The sequence below is a fragment of the Ovis aries genome, chromosome 1 (genome assembly GCF_016772045.2).
Source record: "Ovis aries strain OAR_USU_Benz2616 breed Rambouillet chromosome 1, ARS-UI_Ramb_v3.0, whole genome shotgun sequence".
Classification (NCBI taxonomy): domain Eukaryota; kingdom Metazoa; phylum Chordata; class Mammalia; order Artiodactyla; family Bovidae; genus Ovis; species Ovis aries.
Window position 1 is genome coordinate 34,916,434 of NC_056054.1, and position 20,625 is coordinate 34,937,058.

At 41.2% G+C, this 20,625-nt stretch overlaps 1 pseudogene; it reads right to left on the bottom strand.

Annotated features, from left to right (window-relative positions):
- Positions 1-4,302: 4,302 nt before the first annotated feature.
- Positions 4,303-20,625, bottom strand: part of LOC101104943 (cytochrome P450 2J2-like) — a 34,920-nt pseudogene continuing 18,597 nt past the window's right edge.

A 20,625-nucleotide genomic window follows, 5' to 3' on the forward strand; every position in this document is an offset into this window, starting at 1 on the left:
AATTTTTTAACTTTTGGTTTTGTTCATTTTCTCTATTTTCCTATCTTCAATTTCATTCACTGATGCTTTCATTTTTATTATTTTCTTATGCTTTCAATTTAATTTTCTCTTCCTTTTCTAGAACCATGAGGTGGAAGCATAGATTATTTTAAACCTTTCTTTATTCAATGGTATAAATTTTCCTCAAAGCACTGATCTCACTGCATCTACACATTTTGATACTTTATATTTTCATTGTTTAAAAACATTTTTTTGGAGATTTCTTCTTTGATCCATGTTTATTTGTGTGTGTTGTTCAATATTCAAATAGTTCTAAGTTATTCATGTACTATTCTTTTATTGGTCTCTAGTTAACTCTATTTTGTTATGAATGCTTAATTTGTGTGATTTCCATGTGATATTTGATAAAGTGTGTTTTATACTTAGAATGTGGCCTATTTGGTGAATGTTCAACATGAGCTTGAGAAGGATATGTGTGCTACTCTAGTTAGATTATGAATTCTATAAATCGCAATTGGATCCAAGTAAGTGGTAATATTGCATGATTCAACTTTGCCTTTACTGATTTTCTGACTCTTGGTTCTGTCCACTGATGGTAGAGGGATATTCAAGCATCTAACTATAATAAGAAATTCATCTATTTTGCCTTGAAGTTCCATCAGTTTGCAGGTGCATGCACATTATAGAATTGCTATGTCTTCATGGAAAACTGATCCTTTTGTTATTTACTTCCTTTTTAAAGTTTATGATAATTTTCCTTGCTCTGATATCAGCACTTAGTACAGCTACTTCACTTTTCTTTAGATTGGTGTTAGGATGGTGTATCTGCAGAGGGCATGGCAATCCACTCTAGTATTCTTGCCTGGAGAATCCCATGGGCAGAGGAATTTGGTGGGCTACAGTCCATGGGGTTGCAAAGAGTCATACATGACTGAGAGATGAACACTTTCAACTTTCAGTTTTCAGGATGGTATTTCTTCCTCCAACTTTTTAATTTCTTCAGTGTTTCCATATCTAAAATGGGTCTCTTTGAGACCCATGCAAGACAGGGGTGAAAGGAATATTCATAACCTAGGTGCTTTTCAGGAAAATCAGTGCCTCATCCATGATGTCACAGAACATGTCTTATGCTGGCATGCTGTGCGTCAGACACAGACACAAAGGAAGAGGGGAGGGAACCTGGAGCTTCCAAAATAGATGAGGAATAAGAGAGTTATAAAAGGACAGAAAACAAAAATTAATTTGTAATGCTTTTACAGATCGAGAATTTATATTTTACAGTCTCTCAATGTGCTTTTGAGGAAAAGAAAAGGGCAGAAAGTTCAACTACCCTCAGTCCTGTGTCCCCAGGTTTCTGGTTAATTGTGGTCACATGCTACTTGGGTCTGGGCCCCATTGCATCTATCAGGCCAGATGAGTGTCCAGGGGTTTTCCATTGATCCCATGGGAGTAGGTGGATGCCTGCCCTTATAGAGTCATGGAAATGCACAACGGAATAGGAATGGATCTCAGAGATGACTATAAAAAGCCCTATGTTTTGTAATTTAGGAGACTGAACACATAATGAAAAGTATTTTGGCCAATTCTAAGTCTCCAAAGAGGATGAACTGATGGGGGAATAAGGAGTGGAAGACAAGGTCTCAGATGTTTGTTGTTCAAGCTCTGTTTGACTCCTTTTCTTCTAGAAACATAATTTGCAGTGCTTTCCAGAGAGGCAGCTTTCCAAGAGGTTACAAGGAAAGAGCATTGGGGTGATGCAGCCCCGGCTGCTCTCAGTGTCCTGCTGCTGTTGTTCAGTCACTCAGGTGTGTCCAGCTCTTTGTGATCCCACGGACTGCAGCATGCTAGGCTTCCCTGTCCATCACCAACTCCCGGAGCCTGCTGAAACTCATGTCCATCAAGTCGGTGATGCCATCCAGCCATCTCTGTTGCCCCCTTCTCCTCCTACCCTCAACCTTTCCCAGAATCAGGGTCTTTTCTAATGAGTCACCTCTTTGCATCACGTGGCCAAAGTATTGGAGCTTCAGCTTCAGCATCAGTCTTTCCAATGAATATTCAGGGTTTATTTCCTTTAGGATTGACTAGTTTGATTTCCTTGCTGTCCAAGGGACTCTCAAGAGTCTTCTCCAGCACCACAATTTGAAAGAATCAATTCTTCAGCGCTCAATCTTCTTTATGGTTCAACTTTGACTTCTGTACATGACTAGTGGAAAATCATAGCTTTGAGTATACAGATCTTTATTGGAAAATGATGTCTTTCCTTTTAATGCTGTCTAGGTTGACTCGATGGATGTGAGTCTGAGTGAATTCTGGGAGTTGGTGATGGACAGGGAGGCCTGGTGTGCTGCGATTCATGGGGTCACAGAGTCGGATGCAACTGAGCAACTGAACTGAACTGAACTGAGGTTTGTCATAGCTTTTCTTCCAAGGAGCAAGGGTCTTTGAATTTCATGGCTGCAGTCACCATCTGCAGTGATCTTGGAGCCCAAGAAAACAAAGCCTGCTAATGTTTCCACTTTTTCCCTGTCTCTTTTCCATGAAGTGAGTTCTAGTCTAGCTCAACCCTCCCCATGCACTTTAGGAAACACAACCATTTCTCTTTGACTTCCAATTGGCTTTGACAGACTTAGGATAGATCCAGCCACACACTTTCTCTCTCCCTCCCCCCTCCCTCCCTATTTCTATTTCCCTTTCTAATGGTGCTCACTGATTTAGCTTTTCTCTGAATCCCAGCAACAGGATTTAAGAGCCCCATGCCTTCATGGCCCTTTTTGCTCTGAGCTACTTAAATTCCTTAATTCTAACAGTTTTAGGAAAAAGATCTTCTATAAGGTTTAACGCAGTTTACCAGGTGTCATTGTTTGTCTGCATGTGGGTTGACATCCAAATCCCATGGGCTCTCAGTGGAACTTGGCCTTCCAGTTGATGGCATTTTCTCTCCTTAGTGCCCACACAGGGGGGCTGAGCAGGATTCCTGCATTTCTGTCTCCTTCTATACTATACTTTGTCAATGCTCATCAGCTGTGTTTAGGCTGGGGATACATGTCAATCACAGTGACAATTTTTTAAAATTTTAATTGGAGGCTAATTACTTAAGCCAAAGAACTAAATAGACATTTCTCCAAAGAAGACAATCATATGTTAAGAAAATATCTATCACAACCACCATGTTCTTAACAACAATAGGTGTGTTGGTAAATAATGCATGAGGGATGTTTTAAGGTAAGAAGGTACCTTAAAGAGTCAGAAAGTATTTCCACATTTACTTCCCCTAACCAACCTAGGAGAAGGGGACGACAGAGGATGAGATGGCTGGATGGCATCACCGACTCGATGGACGTGATTTTGAGTGAACTCCGGGAGTTGGTGATGGACAGGGAGGCCTGGTGTGCTGCAATTCATGGAGTCGCAAAGAGTTGGACATGACTGAGTGACTGAACTGAACTGAACCAACCTAGATAGCATATTAAAAAGCAGAGACATTACTTTGCCAGTAACGGTCCTTCTAGTCAAGGCTATGGTTTTTCCAGTGGTCATGTGTGGATGTGAGAGTTGGACTGTGAAGAAACTGAGCGCCGAAGAATTGATGCTTTTGAACTGTGGTGTTGGAGAAGACACTTGAGAGTCCCTTGGACTGCAAGGATATCCAACCAGTCCATCCTAAAAGAGATCAGTCCTGGGTGTTCATTGGAAGGACTGATGCTGAGGCTGAAACTCCAGTACTTTGGCTACCTCATGCAGAGTTGACTCATTGGAAAAGATCCTGATGCTGGAAGGGATTGGGGGCAGGAGGAGAAGGGAATGACAGAGGATGAGATGGCTGGATGGCATCACTGACTCAATGCACATGAGTTTGAGTGAACTCCGGGAATTGGTGATGGACCGGGAGGCCTGGCGTGCTGCGATTCAAGGGGTCACAAAGAGCTGGACATGACTAAGCGACTGAACTGAACTGAACTGAACTTGCTTTCCATGTTTGTTTAAATTTTGTGACATTCTATTTGGCTCTGGTGTCCAAGACCAAGGTAGTGTTTTCTTAGGTAAACCAGAGAAACTGCTTTTCCATAGAACTGTGCTTATCAATCAGGAATCTACCTGCCCTGTTGACTTCTCAGGTGCCAGTCTGAGGCAGAAGCAGGATAAGCTTGCCCAATGCTACCAAGTGTGAGGGCCTTTCTGGCTGACCTCTGTGATTGCCCCAGGGCCAAACTCCTAACTCTTATCCACCATTTGGCACCACTTTGATCCAGGCCATCTCAACAGGCCAGAAGCAAGTCCTCGTCTAAGGAAGGACACAGAGGAGGCAGATCACAACTGTGAATTTTATTATGTGCTTTATAGTTTCCAAGCAATTTAAAGCCCTTTATTTCCTCTGATCTTTGCATTAGTTTTTCCTTTAGAGAAGAAATCATTGTCCACCTTATACTTCCCAGATGAAAATGAAATCACTCACAACATAACTGATTAGCCCAAGGCCCCACTGGAGACGGTAAAGCTGGGGTTTGGATCCAGTTTCCTCTGAGTCCGGTTCCTGTGAACTGCCCTAGAGGCACTGAATGCTGCTCCCTCATTTCTGAGCATGTGCTCTGTCTTGAGGGGAACAGGCCCACTGTTCTTGCTTTCCTTCCCCTCCTCCTCTCGACAATTTCAGGCCCGAGGAATAGCACAGAGGCGGTAGCTGACTGGGGAGTTGGTCAGGCTTGCTCTCAACTTTATGCTCAGCTTCTCATTCTCTGGAGGCCTGAAGGTAAAATTTTGCAGAAGTGAAGTAAAGAAAATAAACAACTCAGTTCTGGCCAATTGTTCTCCAAGGCACATCCGCTTTCCTAAAAAGACAAAAGTAGGACATGAGTTACCTGCTCAGGTGGTGACTCTCGCAAGGACTGAAATCCTGTACCACGTCTTAAAAAACCTGAGCAAAGTGAGAGCCTGATAGGCCCTGGCCTTTATATAGCTGGCTTATTTCATGGCAACCACCTTGTAACCTAAGCCCAGTTAAGTGAATCTACAATCGCACAGCTCACTGCTTTCAGGGCTCAGGATGGTAAGGCACAGTGTGTATGTGCCGACTGTGGACAGAACAACAGAGAGGCTGGGTTGACCTACAAATGGCATCTAACCTAAAGTCTATCAAAAACCCATTTGGAAATGATGATGGCAAAAGCAGACAAAAAGCAAAATTCTGTTTTAATATTTTTCAATCATTAAAAAAAACAAAACTGTTGAGAAGTATAAGAAAGTGAACATCAGATCAAGCCTTCTCAAGTATGAGGCAGCTTCTTGATATGTCATGTTTCCCTCCATTGGGACTGGGAATCTCCCTGCCAGGGCTCCCCGTGCAGGGCCGACCCCATCTCTGCCCACCTCTGCACCATCTCTTCCAGGCTCCCCCAGCCCCTCTCTGCATGATGACCTCCTCCCTACTTGGGCTACAACACCTTACTCGGGTCTCCATTATCCCTCTTGTGGGTGTTTTAATAACTTAATTTCTCACTAATTAATATATGTTCACTGCAAAAATGAAAAATAAATGTCTAAGAAGTATAAAGATATAAAAGATGTTGATAATCCCATAATCCAGACAAAACCCTTGTTTTTGTAAATGTGTTACATTCTAATTGTGTTAGGGAGCACACTAGATTAGAACTTCATACATAACCAGTGAGGACCTACTGTATAGCTCAGGGAAGTATACCAATATTTTGTATTAATTTGTAAGGGAAAAAAAACTAAAACAACAAAAAAAGGTGTGTGTGTGTGTGTGTGTGTGTGTGTGTATACATATATGTTATATATATATATACATACACACACATATATATGTTTATAAATATTTATGTGTAATTGAATCACTTTGCTCTACTACCGAAAGTTAACACAATATTGTAAATCAACTCTACTTTACAAAAAAAAAATTAAAAAAAAAATGAGTCTTAGGCTGTTTTCTGCCAATTCCTTAGGTACATGACCTTGGACAAGAAACAGCTTTATCTAAATTCTAATTTCTTTACATTGGGAAAAGAAATACTGATTTCTTTCCTTCGAACTGTTAATAACTAGATTGCTGTACATATTACATAAAATAATTTCCTGGAAAATAAAATCTGTAATTAGAAGGGTGTGTTACAACTCTCACAACAACAAAAATAAAAACTTAAGGAGAATAATTAGAACACTTAAAACAGCTAAAACTTTGTACTATAATAGGAAACCTGAAGCTCTTGTAGACAGGAAGACTGGAAGGTTTTCTTACATCTCATTCTGCTTTGAGATTAGAAAGTGACTTGCTCAATGTGAGCAAAGGTGGCACAGAACTGGAGAGGAAAGACACAGAAGATCTAATCCAATGAGTTCAGATACACTCAGGACAGTGTCCTACAGCAGGAAAGTTTGGGCTCTGGATCATGCCTAAGTTAAGCTAAGCATGGGGTCAAATTCCAGACCCTTCCTCTCTGTGCCTTTGTGGCATGATCAGCAAAATGATACTGTCACAGAAAATTAATCTGTATTTAATTTAACTTAATAATAAGAAAACTACTATGAATTTCAGAATGTCAACTCAGTGTAGCATTTAGTTATTGTTTTAGGAGACACTGTTAGGAAGAGGCACGGGCATTCGTATTGCACAAACCTGAACAACACTCAGTTCTAAGACTGCCCCCATGACTTTTATGAGTGTATATTCCATAGCTGACCCTGCTAAACTTCAGTTACCTTCCTTATACCCAAAGCGGTGATTCAAATTTGAACCTTGGGAGATTACAGGAGAACAAATGGTTCATGAGAGTTGCCTGGTATTTTTGTCTACTGAATCATTTTTCATATCCTTGGGACTGAATACTTAACACATAACAGATGCTCAGGAAACATTTATAGAATTAAGGATTTGGGAAATCATTTGAAATGATCTCAACAAAATACATAACTCATTATCTGGTACATATGAAGAATTTTGTTATTCATTTCACAGTTATGAGTTAAAACATTTAGACCTTTGGAACTTTTGGAACTGGCTGCCTTGGAAACATGAGTTTCCCTGCATTCTCTTTCATAGATTTCAGGTTGTGCACCATGTGAATGATGTAACTATATTTGTAAAGAGTTGTTAGAATTTAAAAAGGCAAAATGTAAAAAGACCTCTTCAGAAAGATCTTAAAGAGTAGAATCTCATCTACTTAAGTCCATGGCGCCAAGTCCCTTGTGATGCCCATAATGACAGACAAGCAGCTCCTTTACTGGCACCTCCCCCATCCCTTTCATAGTAATTCACTTTACATTTTTGTGAGTGGGAGGCCCTAAAAAGATCTTGGAACTCTTAAAACTCTACTCAGATGGCAAGGTTCCAACCTTCTTTGTGGGTAACAGGAGGAGGCTAAGCTTCTGTCCCCAGTGTTGGCAGGGACAGAACAATGTGAAGCTGAAATCTCCATCAGAGTCAAGCCAGGGCTTAGGAAGTAACAGCATGAGTCCTGGGGATGCTCAGCCTAGGGAATCTTGAGGTGCAACCACAGCAAGAGTGAGTCAAGCTGGGCAGGACTATCCGGAGATGTTCCAACTAAAGCAAAGCATCACAAGGAGAAGAGTAGGCATGGGCAGAGAGAGGAGTCCTGGGTTCCCACACGCCAATTTCTTGCTACTCACCAATTGAGAAAGGCAGAAAGGATTCCCTTTTCTTAAACTGTCCATTTTCCAGAAAATGCTCTGGATTGAATGTGTCGGGGTGGCCCATTCTGCGGGGTCCCTGTGCAGTGCAGTCAGGTTGGTCAGGACCATGGATCCCTGGAGAAGGCAGAAGAGACTCAGGCAAGACTCGACCCACGCAACATACATGTACAGATAGGTGGCAGTCCTCTGGCACTCCCACACCTGGGCTGATAGCACCCTGAACTCCCTCAGCCTCACCAACCCACTACCTTCTGAGCCCAGTCCCTAGCACCATTTTTTTTGCCATGGGACAGCTTACACTGATGGACTGGGATTGTCTGCTGGGAATTTACCAGGGAAGTGTGACTGCTCTTAGTGCAGAATGGATCTCTGCAGGGACTTGTCAGTGTAGAACTTGGGAGGGAACACATATGCATCAATGAACACATATGAAACATATATGAATAATGTGACAGTGGGCAGGCAGTTCTAGACCAAAACTGAACCAGCTGCTTACTCAAGTGGTAACTATGGCAGTTTGTCCAACACGAAAAATGTCTCATTTGCCTACGTTTCTCACATTCTCTTCCCTCCATTATCTAGTAAATTCCACAGAAAGTTTGATAATAGAATAAGGTCACCAAGTGGAAGAAACCACTATCCTTTCCTGGTATGCAGCGAGAAACTCAGGAGTCTTCCTGAATGCCTCCCTTTCCCTTATTCTGCCTTCATCCAGTCCTTCACCGGGCTGGTCAACTTTACTTGAGTTTTCTTTTGATTCTATCACCTCCATTTTAGGTCCATCACTGCCTGGTCCAAGTTACTACCTTGGATTCCCACATTCCTACCTTAGTCCTAACTACATCCATATCCTTTCTTTCCCCTTCAGCTGGACACACTGAAAGCTGAGTTAGCTTTGGACATGATTTAATTATGTCACTCCCACCCACCCACCATATTTGGACCTCAATAGATACCCCTCAATGGCTTCCATCTCTCTTAGATTATAGGCACATCACCTGCCCACTCTGAGTCACCATCCTTCTGCCTGCATGCTTACTACATCAAGTCTCTTTCAGTTTCTCTGTCATTTGTTCCCAATATTTTCCAGGCCTCTTCGTATGGCAACCTCTGGGCATCCTTATGCCAATGAGTATCTGCTGGAGCTGCCGCTCTAAGTGTCTTTGTCCCTGCTGTGAGCTGTGCTGCCCCTGCCTCTGCAGGTGACCCTCCAGTACTAGCAGTAGGCCTGGTCCAGTCTCTTATGAGGTCACTATTTTATTTGCCTGTGTGCTGGTGTGCACACAGTCCACAGTCTTGTGTGTGCCCTCCAAGACTGTCCTTTTTCCATCCAGCCCTGTGGAATTCCTGAGATCACAATCTGCTCATCTTCATAGCTACATTCTCTGGGGTTCCTCCTCCTGTTACCAGACCCCTAGGCTGGGATGCCTGCCTTGAGGCTCAGGATTTTCACTACTGTGGCAGAACTTCTGTAGTATAATTGTTTTCCAGTTGGCAGGTTGCCCACCTGGCAAGTAGGCTTCCCTGGTGGCTCAGACCGTAAAGAATCTACCTGCAATATGGGAGACCTGGGTTTGATCCCTGGATTGGAAAGATCCCCTGGAGGAGGGCATGGAAGCCCACTCCAGTATTCTTGCCTAGAGAATCCCCATGGACAGAAGTTCCTGGCTGGTTACAGTCCTTGAGGTCACAAAGAGTGGACATGACTGAGTGATTAAGCACAGCACCTGGTACGTAGGGGAGCTGATTTTGTTGCAGTTCCACCCCTCCTGATATCTTGTGGTGGCTTCTTCTTTGTCTTTGGATTTAGTGTATCTTTAAAAAAATTTGTTTATTTTTAGTTTAAGGATAATTGCTTTACAATATTGTGTTGGGTTTCTGCCATACCTCAATATGTATCAGCTATAGTATACATACGTCCCTGCCCTCTTGATCCTCCCTCCTACCCCATCCTACCCTTCTGTGTTGTTACAGAGCACCAGTTTGAGCTCCCTGAGTCATAGGGCAAATTCCCACTGGCTATCTCTTTAGGGTGTCTTTTATATATATATATATATTTTTTTTTTAAATTTATTTATTTATTTATTTTAATTGGAGGCTAGTTACTTTAAAATATTGTAGTGGTTTTGCCATACATTGACATGAATCTGCCACGGGTGTACATGTGTTCCCCATCCTGAACGCCCCTCCCCCCTCCCTCCCCATCTCATCCCTCTAGGTCATCCCAATGCACCAGCCCCGAGCACCCTGTCTCATGTATCAAACCTGGCCTGGCGATTTGTTTCACATATGATATTATACATGTTTCTATGCCATTCTCCCAAATCACCCCATCCTCGCCCTCTCCCACAGAGGCCAAAAGATTGTTCTATATATTTGTGTCTCTTCTGCTGTCTCGCATATAGGGTTATCGTTACCATCTTTCTAAATTGCATATATTTGTGTTAGTATACTGTATTGGTGTTTTTATTTCTGGCCTACTTCACTCTGTATAATAGGCTCCAGAGTCATCCACCTCATTAGAACTGATTCAAACATATTCTTTTTAATGGCTGAGTAATTATTTCTGTTTTATTGACTATGCCAAAGCCTTTGACTGTGTGGATCACAACAAACTGTGGAAAATTCTGAAAGAGATAGGAATACCAGACCACCTGACCTGCCTCTTGAGAAATCTGTATGCAGGTCAGGAAGTAACAGTTAGAACTGGACATGGAACAACAGACTGGTTCCAAATAGGGAAAGGAGTATGTCAAGGCTGTATATTGTCACCCTGCTTATTTAACTTTTATGCAGAGTACATCATGAGAAACGCTGGGCTGGAAGAAACACAAGCTGGAATCAAGATTGCCAGGAGAAATATCAATAACCTCAGATATGCAGATGACACCACCTTATGGCAGAAAGTGAAGAGGAACTAAAAAGCTTCTTTTTAGTAAAAGAAAAGTAAAAGTAAAAGAAAGTAAAAGAGAAGAGTGAAAAAGTTGGCTTAAAGCTCAACATTCAGAAAATGAAGATCATGGCATCCGGTCCCATCACTTCATGGGAAATAGATGGGGAAATAGTGGAAACAGTGTCAGACTTTATTTTTCTGGGCTCCAAAATCACTGCAGACGGTGACTGCAGCCATGAAATTAAAAGATGCTTACTCCTTGGAAGAAAAGTTATGACCAACCTAGATAGCATATTCAAAAGCAGAGACATTACTTTGCTGACCAAGGTCCGTCTAGTCAAGGCTATGGTTTTTCCAGTGGTCATGTATGGATGTGAGAGTTGGACTGTGAAGAAGGCTGAGCGCCGAAGAATTGATGCGTTTGAACTGTGGTGTTGGAGAAGACTCTTGAGAGTCCCTTGGACTGCAAGGAGGTCTAACCAGTCCATTCTGAAGGAGATCAGCCCTGGGATTTCTTTGGAAGGAATGATGCTAAAGCTGAAACTCCAGTACTTTGGCCACCTCATGTGAAGAGTTGACTCACTGGAAAAAACTTTGATGCTGGGAGGGATTTGGGGCAGGAGGAAAAGGGGACGACAGAGGATGAGATGGTTGGATGGCATCACTGACTCGATGAACATGAATCTGAGTGAACTCCGGGAGTTGGTGATGGACAGGGAGGCCTGGCATGCTGCAATTCATAGGGTCAAAGAGTCAGACACGACTGAGCTACTGAACTGAACTGAATATTCCACTGTGTATGTGTACCACAGCTTTCTTATCCAAACACGTGAAAAGATGTTCAACATCACTCATTATCAGGGAAATGCAAATCAAAACCACAATGAGGTACCATTGCATGCCAGTCAAAATGGCTGCTATCCAAAAGTCTACAGGCAATAAATGCTCCAGACGGTGTGGAGGAAAGGGAACCCTCTTACACTGTTGGTGGGAATGCAAACTAGTACAGTCACTATGGAGAACAGTGTGGAGATTCCTTAAAAAACTGGAATTAGGGTGTCTTTTTTGACAAGTTTTAGCAGTTTTGTTAATGGTTATTCAGCAGATCCCTGGAGAAGGAAATGGCAATCCATTCCAGTAATCTTGCCTAGAAAATCCCATGGACAGAAAAGCCTAGTGGGGTACAGTCCATGGGGTCTTAAAGAGTCGGACATGACTGAGCGACTGAGCACCCAGTAGATAATTGTGATTTTTGTGTTTACATAAGAAGAGTTAAGTTGATGTCCTTCTATTTCATCATCTTGAACTAATCAACAAGGCCAGCTTTGTGGGACCTAAATCTTACACAAATTGAGGATCGCTTTTATTGTGTATCCTTGGTCAAGTACCTGGCTTTCCTCAGCATCCATGACCTTATCTTCTTTCCTCTTGTTTTCGGTCAGTTTCACTTGCTAACAGAGGGGTGCATCCTGACCCTGGCAGCCAGTACTTCAGAGCTCCCATGTCGGGGCTTGTGGAGAAGCACTGCACAGGACATCCTCCAGGGGACTTCAGTCGCTACTAAAAGTCAGGGTAAGGAATCCCCACACTTCTCCATAGTGGCTGTATCAGTGTAAGAGGGTTCCCTTGTCTCCACACCCTCTCCAGCATTTATTATCTATAGAATTTTTAATGGTGGCCATTCTGACCCGTGTGAGATGATACCTCACTATGGTTTTGATTTGCATTTCTCTAAAAATGAGTGATGTTGAGCATTTTTTCATGTGTTTATTAGCCATCTGTATGTCTTCTTTGGAGAAATGTCTGTTTAGTTCTTTGGCCTACTTTTTGATTGAGTTGCTTGTTTCTCTGTTATTGAGCTACACGAGCTGCTTGTATATTTTGGAGATGTATTCTTTGTCAGTTGTTTCATTTGCTATTATTTTCCCCCATTCTGAAGGCTGCTTTATTAACCTTGCTTATAGTTTCCTTCATTGTGCAAAAGCTTTTAAGTTTACTTAGGTCCCATTTGTTTATTTTTGTTTTTATTTCCATTACTCTGGGAAGTGGGTCATAGAGGATCTTGCTGTGATTTATGTCAGAGAGTGTTCTGCTTATGTTTTCCTCTAAGAGTTTCATAGTTTCTGGTCTTACATTTAGATCTTTAATTCATTTCGAGTTTATTTTTCTGTATGCTGTTAGAAAGTGTTCTAGTTTCATTCTTTTACAGGTGGTTGACCAGTTTTCCCAGCACCACCTGTTAAAGAGATAGTCTTTCCTCCCTTGTATATTTTTGCCTTCTCAAAGATAAGGGATCCATGGATTTATCCCTGGGCTTTTTACTTTGTTCCATTGATCTATACTTCTGTCTTTGGTCAGTACCATACTGTCTTGATGATTGTAGCTTTGTAGTATAGGCTGAAGTCAGGAAAGTTGATTCCTCCAGTTCCATTCTGCCATATGACCCAGCAATGCCACTGCTCAGTTACATACAGAGGAAACCAGAATTGAAACAGACACATTTACTCCAATGTTCACTGCAGCACTGTTCACAATAGCTAGGACAAGGAAGCAAGCTAGATGTCCATTGGCAGATGGATGGATAAGAAAGTTCTGGTACTATACACAATGGACTATTACTCAGCTATAAAGAAGAACACATTTGAGTCAGTTCTAATGAGGTGGATGGAACTGGAGCCTATTATACAAAGCGAAGTAAGTCAGAAAGAAAAACAGCAATACAGTATATGAATGCGTATACGTGGAATTTAGAAAGATGGTAATGACCGTCCTATATGCAAGGCAGCAAAAGAGACACAGACATAAAGAACAGATTATTGGACTCAGTGGGAAAGGTGAAGGTGGGATGATTGAAGAAAATAGCATTGAAACATGTATATAACCATATGTAAAACACATGACCAGTGCAAGTTCGATGCATGAAGCAGGACACTCAAAGCTGGTGTCCTGGGACAACCCTGAGGGATGGGGTGGGGAGGAGGTGGGAGGGGGCTCAGGATAGGGGGACACATGTGCACCTGTGGCTGATCCATGTTGATGTATGGCAAAAACCACCACAATATTGTAATTATGTTCAAATTAAAATAAAAATCAGATTTAGTTGGTTTGCTGGGTCTCATAGAACATTACATCAGAAATAATCTGTTGGAATGAATCTTTTGGGTTAGGATAGTTCTTTGCAGTTAAATATATTGCTGTGAATATGCAAAGATCACCTGTGAACACCTTTAGACTTCATATTTCACACACAAGACGGTCAGTCAGCAAGAACATCGAAAACGCAGTTGCTGCAGGAATAGCTGAATTTACAGGCTCTGTAGGGACAGAGACCAAGGGGACCCCACGGGAGATGCTCCTGTGTTCTTCCCTTGAGATCAACCCCAGGTTCCACACACAGAGGGACTCACACCAACTGCAATGCATCCCCAGAGATGGACCAAGGTGGTGAGAAAGCAGACTGTGAATGTGCAGTGTGCAGAGAGGGCACTAGGGGGCACAGGAGAGCTGTCTGCTGAGATCCTAAGAGAGCCAGGCAGAGAGAGAGCAGAATTTCCTCGGTGAACACAAGGAATTTAACAGAGTACCACTGAGAACAATTGCAGGGAGACTCTTCTAAAGTCAAACTAAATAAATAAATTTGACAAACCACTAGCCAGACTTATCAAGAAACAAAGGGAGAAAAATCAAATCAATAAAATTAGAAATGAAAATGGAGAGATCACAACAGACAACACAGAACTACAAAGGATCATAAGAGACTACTATCAGCAATTACATGCCAATAAAATGGACAACTTGGAAGCAATGGACAAATTCTTAGAAAAGTACAACTTTCCAAAACTGAACCAGGAAGAAATAGAAAATCTTAACAGACCCATCACAAGGACGGAATGAAACTATAATCAGAAATCTTCCAGCAAACAGAAGCCCAGGTCCAGATGGTGTCACAGCTGAATTCTACCAAAAATCTTGAGAAGAGCTAACACCTATCCTACTCAAACTCTTCCAGAAAATTGCAGAGGAAGGTAAACTTCCAAACTCATTCTATGAGGCCACCATCACCCTAATCCCAAAACCTGACAAAGATGCCACAAAAAAAGAAAACTACAGGCCAATATCACTGATGAATATAGATGCAAAAATCCTTAACAAAATTCTAGCAATCAGAATCCAACAACACATTAAAAAGATCACACACTATGACCTAGTGGGCTTTATCCCGGGGATGCAAGGATTCTTCAATATCCGCAAATCAATCAATGTAATACACAACATTAAAAAATTGTAAAATAAAAACCATGTGATTATCTCAATAGATGCAGAGAAAGCCTTTGACAAAATTCAATATCCATTTATGATAAAAACTCTCCAGAAAGCAGGAATAGAAGGAACATACCTCAACAAAATAATAAAAGCTATATATGACAAACCCACAGCAAACATTATCCTCAATGGTGAAAAATTGAAAGCATTTCCCCTAAAGTTAGGAACAAGACAAGGGTGCCCACTTTCACCATTACTATTCAATACAGCTTTGGAAGTTTGGGCCATAGCAATCAGAGCAGAAAAAGAAATAAAAGGAATGCAAATTGGAAAAGAAGAAGTAAAACTCTTACTGTTTGCAGATGACATGGTCCTCTACATAGAAAACCCTAAAGACTCCACCAGAAAATTACTAGAGCTAATCAATGAATATAGTAAAGTTGCAGAATATAAAATCAAAACACAGAAATCCCTTGCATTCCTATACACTAATAATGAGAAAATAGAAAAAGAAATTAAGGAAACAATTCCATTCACCATTGCAACGAAAAGAATAAAATACTTAGGAATATATCTACCTAAAGAAACTAAAGACCTATATACAGAAAACTATAAAACACTGGTGAAAGAAATCAAAGACGACACTAATAGATGGAGAAATAGACCATGTTCATGGTTTGGAAGAATCAATATAGTGAAAATGAGTATACTATCCAAAGCAATTTATAGATTCAATGCAATCCCTATCAAGCTACCAATGGTATTTTTCACAGAGCTAGAACAAATAATTTCACAATTTGTATGGAAATACCAAAAAAAACCTCGAATAGCCAAAGCAATCTTGAGAGAGAAGAATGGAACTGGAGGAGTCAACCTGCCTCACTTCAGGCTCTACTACAAAGCCACAGTCATCAAGACAGTATGGTACTGGCACAAAGACAGAAATATAGATCAATGGAACAAAATAGAAAGCCCAGAGATAAATCCACGTACCTATGGACACCTTATCTTTGACAAAGGAGGCAAGAATATACAATGGACTAAAGACAATCTCTTTAGCAACTGGTGCTGGGAAAACTGGTCAACCACTTGTAAAAGAATGAAACTAGAACACTTTCTAACACCATACACAAAAATAAACTCAAAATGGATTAAAGATCTAAACATAAGACCAGAAACTATAAAACTCCTAGAGGAGAACATAGGCAAAACACTCTCCGACATAAATCACAGCAGGATCCTCTAAGACCCATCTCCCAGAATACTGGAAATGAAAGCAAAAATAAACAAATGGGACCTAATTAAAATTAAAAGCTTCTGCACAACAAAGGAAACTATAAGCAAGGTGAAAAGACAGCCTTCAGAATGGGAGAAAATAATAGCAAATGAAGCAACTGACAAACAACTAATCTCAAAAGTATACAATCAACCCCTACAGCTTAATTCTAGAAAAATAAACAACCCAGTCATGAAATGGGCCAAAGAACTAAATAGACATTTCTCCAAAGAAGACATACAGATGGCTAACAAACACATGAAAAGATGCTCAACATCACTCATTATCAGAGAAACGCAAATCAAAACCGCAATGAGGTACCATTTCACGCCAGTCAGAATGGCTGTGATCCAAAAGTCTAAAGCAATAAATGCTGGAGAGGGTGTGGAGAAAAGGGAACCCTCTTACACTGTTGGTGGGAATGCAAGCTAGTACAGCCACTATGAAGAACAGTGTGGAGATTCCTTAAAAAACTGGAAATAGAACTGCCTTATGACCCAGCAATCCCACTGCTGGGCATACACACCAAGGAAGCCAGAATTGAAAGAGACACGTGTACCCCAATGTTCATCACAGCACTGTTTATAATAGCCAAGACATGGAAGCAACCTAGATGTCCATCAGCAGATGAATGGATAAGAAAGCTGTGGTACATATACACAATGGAGTATTACTCTGCCATTAAAAAGAATACATTTGAATCAGTTCTAATGAGGTGGATGAAACTGAGCCTCTTGTACAGAGTGAAGTAAGCCAGAAAGAAAAACACCAATACAGTGTACTAATGCATATATATGGAATTTAGAATGATGGTAATGATAACCCTGTAAGTGAGACAGCAAAAGAGACAAAGATGTATAGAACAGTCTTTTGGACTCTGTAGGAGAGGGAGAGGGTGGGCTGATTTGGGAGAATGGCATTGAAACATGTATAATATCATATATGGAACGAATCGCCAGTCCAGGTTCGATGCATGATACTGGATGTTTGGGGCTGGTGCACTGAGATGACCAAGAGGAATGGTACGGGGAGGGAGGAGGGAGGGGGGTTCTGGATGGGGAACACATGTATACCTGTTGTGGATTCATGTTGATGTATGGCAAAACCAATACAATACTGTAAAGCAATTAACCTCCAATTAAAATAAATAAATTTAATATTTTTAAAAAATAATATAATAAAATAAAATCTATCTAATTAAAAAAATAAAGTCAAAGTAAAGCAACTCTTATAGAGAGAACATGGTGTAGACAACAAAGATGAGCCTGGGACTCAGAACAAGTCTGTTTCTGGAACCCAACTCTTGTCACTTTGTAACTGAGAATTCTTAAACAGAGTAATCTCTCTCTGAGCCTGGATTTAAAATTTGTAAAATGAAGATAGCAGAATTATTCTGAGGGCTGAATCAGACATTTTGAAAGAATCTATATAGTCCTGACTGCTTTAGGAACCAAGGAAGCATTGGTTTCCTTCTCTTTTCTGTTATTTAATACTACACAGGCTTGGATTTTTTTTCCTTTTTGAGGTAATCCCATCAAGGGGCTGTAAGTTAACACTGGAAACAATCCCTGTGGGGATATTATGTTAGAAACAGCAGTACTAATGTAATTTTGGTTCAAGTGGTCCCACATGTCCCTCATAAGTCAACATTTTCTGCCCCCAGGATTAAGAAGCAGAATTTTCCAACACAAGTCTGGCAGGTCCCTATCCTGTGAGAAGCTCTCCCAAGGCAAACAAAAGGACCTCTTAGCAAAGTCTGACTGAGAACTGCTGCAGCTGTATCCCCAGAGATATTCACAATCACGGAGTAAGAACACTGAGCAATCTCATAGCAAAGAAAAGCCAGTCTTCAAATAAACACTTTTACCTAGGAATCCCCTTCCTCCTCCAGAACACTTATTAGCATATATTTGAAGTAATCTTCTAAAGATCCCAAATGAAAGAAAAAATCTAGTATTCCACCAGCAAAAATACCTCTCCTCATAAGTGTTTCCCTAAGAGAAGAAAACATGTCACTTTTCAGTTGAGATTCACACCATTTAAAAATATAAGCTTGGACAATAAATGCTGGAGAGGTTGTGGAGAAAAGGGAACCCTCCTACACTGTTGGTGGGAATGCAAACTAGTACAGCCACTTTGGAGAACAGTGTGGAGATTCCTTTAAAAATTGCAAATAGAACTACCTTATGACCCAGCAATCCCACTGCTGGGCATACACACTGAGGAAACCAGAATGGAAAGAGACACATGTACCCCAATGTTCATCGCAGCACTGTTTATAATAGCCAGGACATGGAAACAACCTAGATGTCCATCAGCAGATGAATGGATAAGAAAGCTGTGGTACATATACACAATGGAGTATTACTCAGGCATTAAAAAGAATACATTTGAATCAGTTTTGATGAGATGGATGAAACTGGAGCCGATTATACAGAGTGAAGTAAGCCAGAAAGAAAAACACCAATACAGTATACTAACACATATATATGGAATTTAGAAAGAAGGCAATGACGACCCTGTATGCAAGACAGCAAAAAAGACACAGATGTGTATAGCGGACTTTTGGACTCAGAGGGAGAGGGAGAGGGTGGGATGATTTGGGAGAATGGCATTGTAACATGTATACTATCATGTAAGAATCGAATCGCCAGTCTATGTCTGATGCAGGATACAGCATGCTTGGGGCTGGTGCACGGGGATGACCCAGAGAGATGTTATGGGGAGGGAGGTGGGAGGGGGTTCATGTTTGGGAGCACATGTACACCTGTGGTGGATTCATGTCAATGTATGGCAAAACCAATACAGTATTGTAAAGTAAAATAAAGTAAAAATAAAAATAAATAAATAAATAAAGGCAACATGCTTTACTGTCCTAAAAAAAAAAAAAAAAAAAAAAACCACACACAAAAAAACCAGGCAGTCTGGGTGCACAATAGACCCTCTGGTATGATTTTTTGATCTGAAGTTCAAAAACAAGCAAAACCAAATTATTGTTAATGATATAGCTATATATTGTAAAATTAAAAATAAAAGTGAGTGAATGATTAACACAAAATTCAGGACAGTTGCTCCCCTGTGTGTGTGAAGGAGGGCTGGAGGTAAGGAGTTGTGATCACAGAAAAGTGAATGAAAACTGCAAAAATAATAGTAATTTAAAAAAACTGAGAACGAGTGAAAAAAAAATAAGCTTGGAGATCTGAGGCTGTGAGTGAGCCTCTAATTACCTTGACCAGGCGGTATCCATTCAGGGTGGTGTCCTCTGTCAACTCCCTGGGCACATTCATGGGGACGATGTTTCCCATTCTCTGCACCTCGTGGATGACGGCGTTGGTGTAGGGCATGGACTCGCGAGCTGCTGTGCTCACCTTCTGTGATTGGCCGAGTACCCTGTCGATCTCAGCTTGGACTTTTTCTGGGAAATAAGAGGAGGCTATATTATTGTAATATTCCATAATTTTCCTTAAGCCTGGTTAAGCTAAGGAATGGGATAATCAGGATCAAAATGGCTAAAGCTATAGTGAGCTCTCCAGACTGCTCCTCAGGGCAGTAAATGAGTGAGAAGTGGGCCCTGGTATGAGACAAATCTGGTGCCAAACTCTTGCTCAACAACGTTTCTGCTGTGAGTTCCTGAAGCTTGTTGAAGCTTAGTTTAATCTTACTAGTGAGGATAAATCAACTTTCCTTTTAGGAACATTAAGATTTATAAGAACTGATTTATGGAAGCACTCTGACCTGATCCAGGCACACACACTGATGTGCTCACCTTGGATTTTGGGGTACATGGCCATGAAAAGCAACCCCCAGCGCAAGGTGGTTGAAGTTGTCTCTGTTCCAGCCAAGAAGAGGTCCAGGGTGCTGCAGATGAGGTTTTCGTCCTGGAAACTTGAAGTAGCATCGCCTTTATGCTAGAAAGCGTAGTGATTATTCACTTTTCAGATGATTCTAATTTCCCACAGCACACAGGGCTTCACCCAAGAGAGAACAGGGAAGGAGACACCTCCTCCCTGCCAGGAGAAATGACTTTCCCTTTAGCCACCCCAGGATGCAGAGACTTATTACTGCAGTATCACTATCATCCTCCAGCTCAAGTGCTGGAAGCTTTTGTTAGTTTTGGTGGACAGAAATGGGTCAATTAATTTATTTTACTACCACAATTAGGGAGACTCTATTAATGTCCTGGGTTTTGTGGTAAAAAATCTGCCTGCCAATGCAGGAGACAGCAGAGACACTGGATTGATCCCTAGGTTGAGAAGATGCCCTGGAGTAGGAAATGGTAACCTGTTCCGGTATTCTTGCCTGCAAAATACCATAGACTGTAGCCCACCATACTCCAGAAAAATTCCTTGGACTGTAGCCCACCAGACTCCTCTGTCTATGTAGCCTGGTGGGCTATATCCATGGGACCACAAGAGTTGGACAAGACTAAGTGACTGCACACACAAACACATACACACATGTTATTTCACTGGAAAAACAGCCTTCAGTTCCAACATCAGCCACAGCATTCACTATGTGTACAACTTGA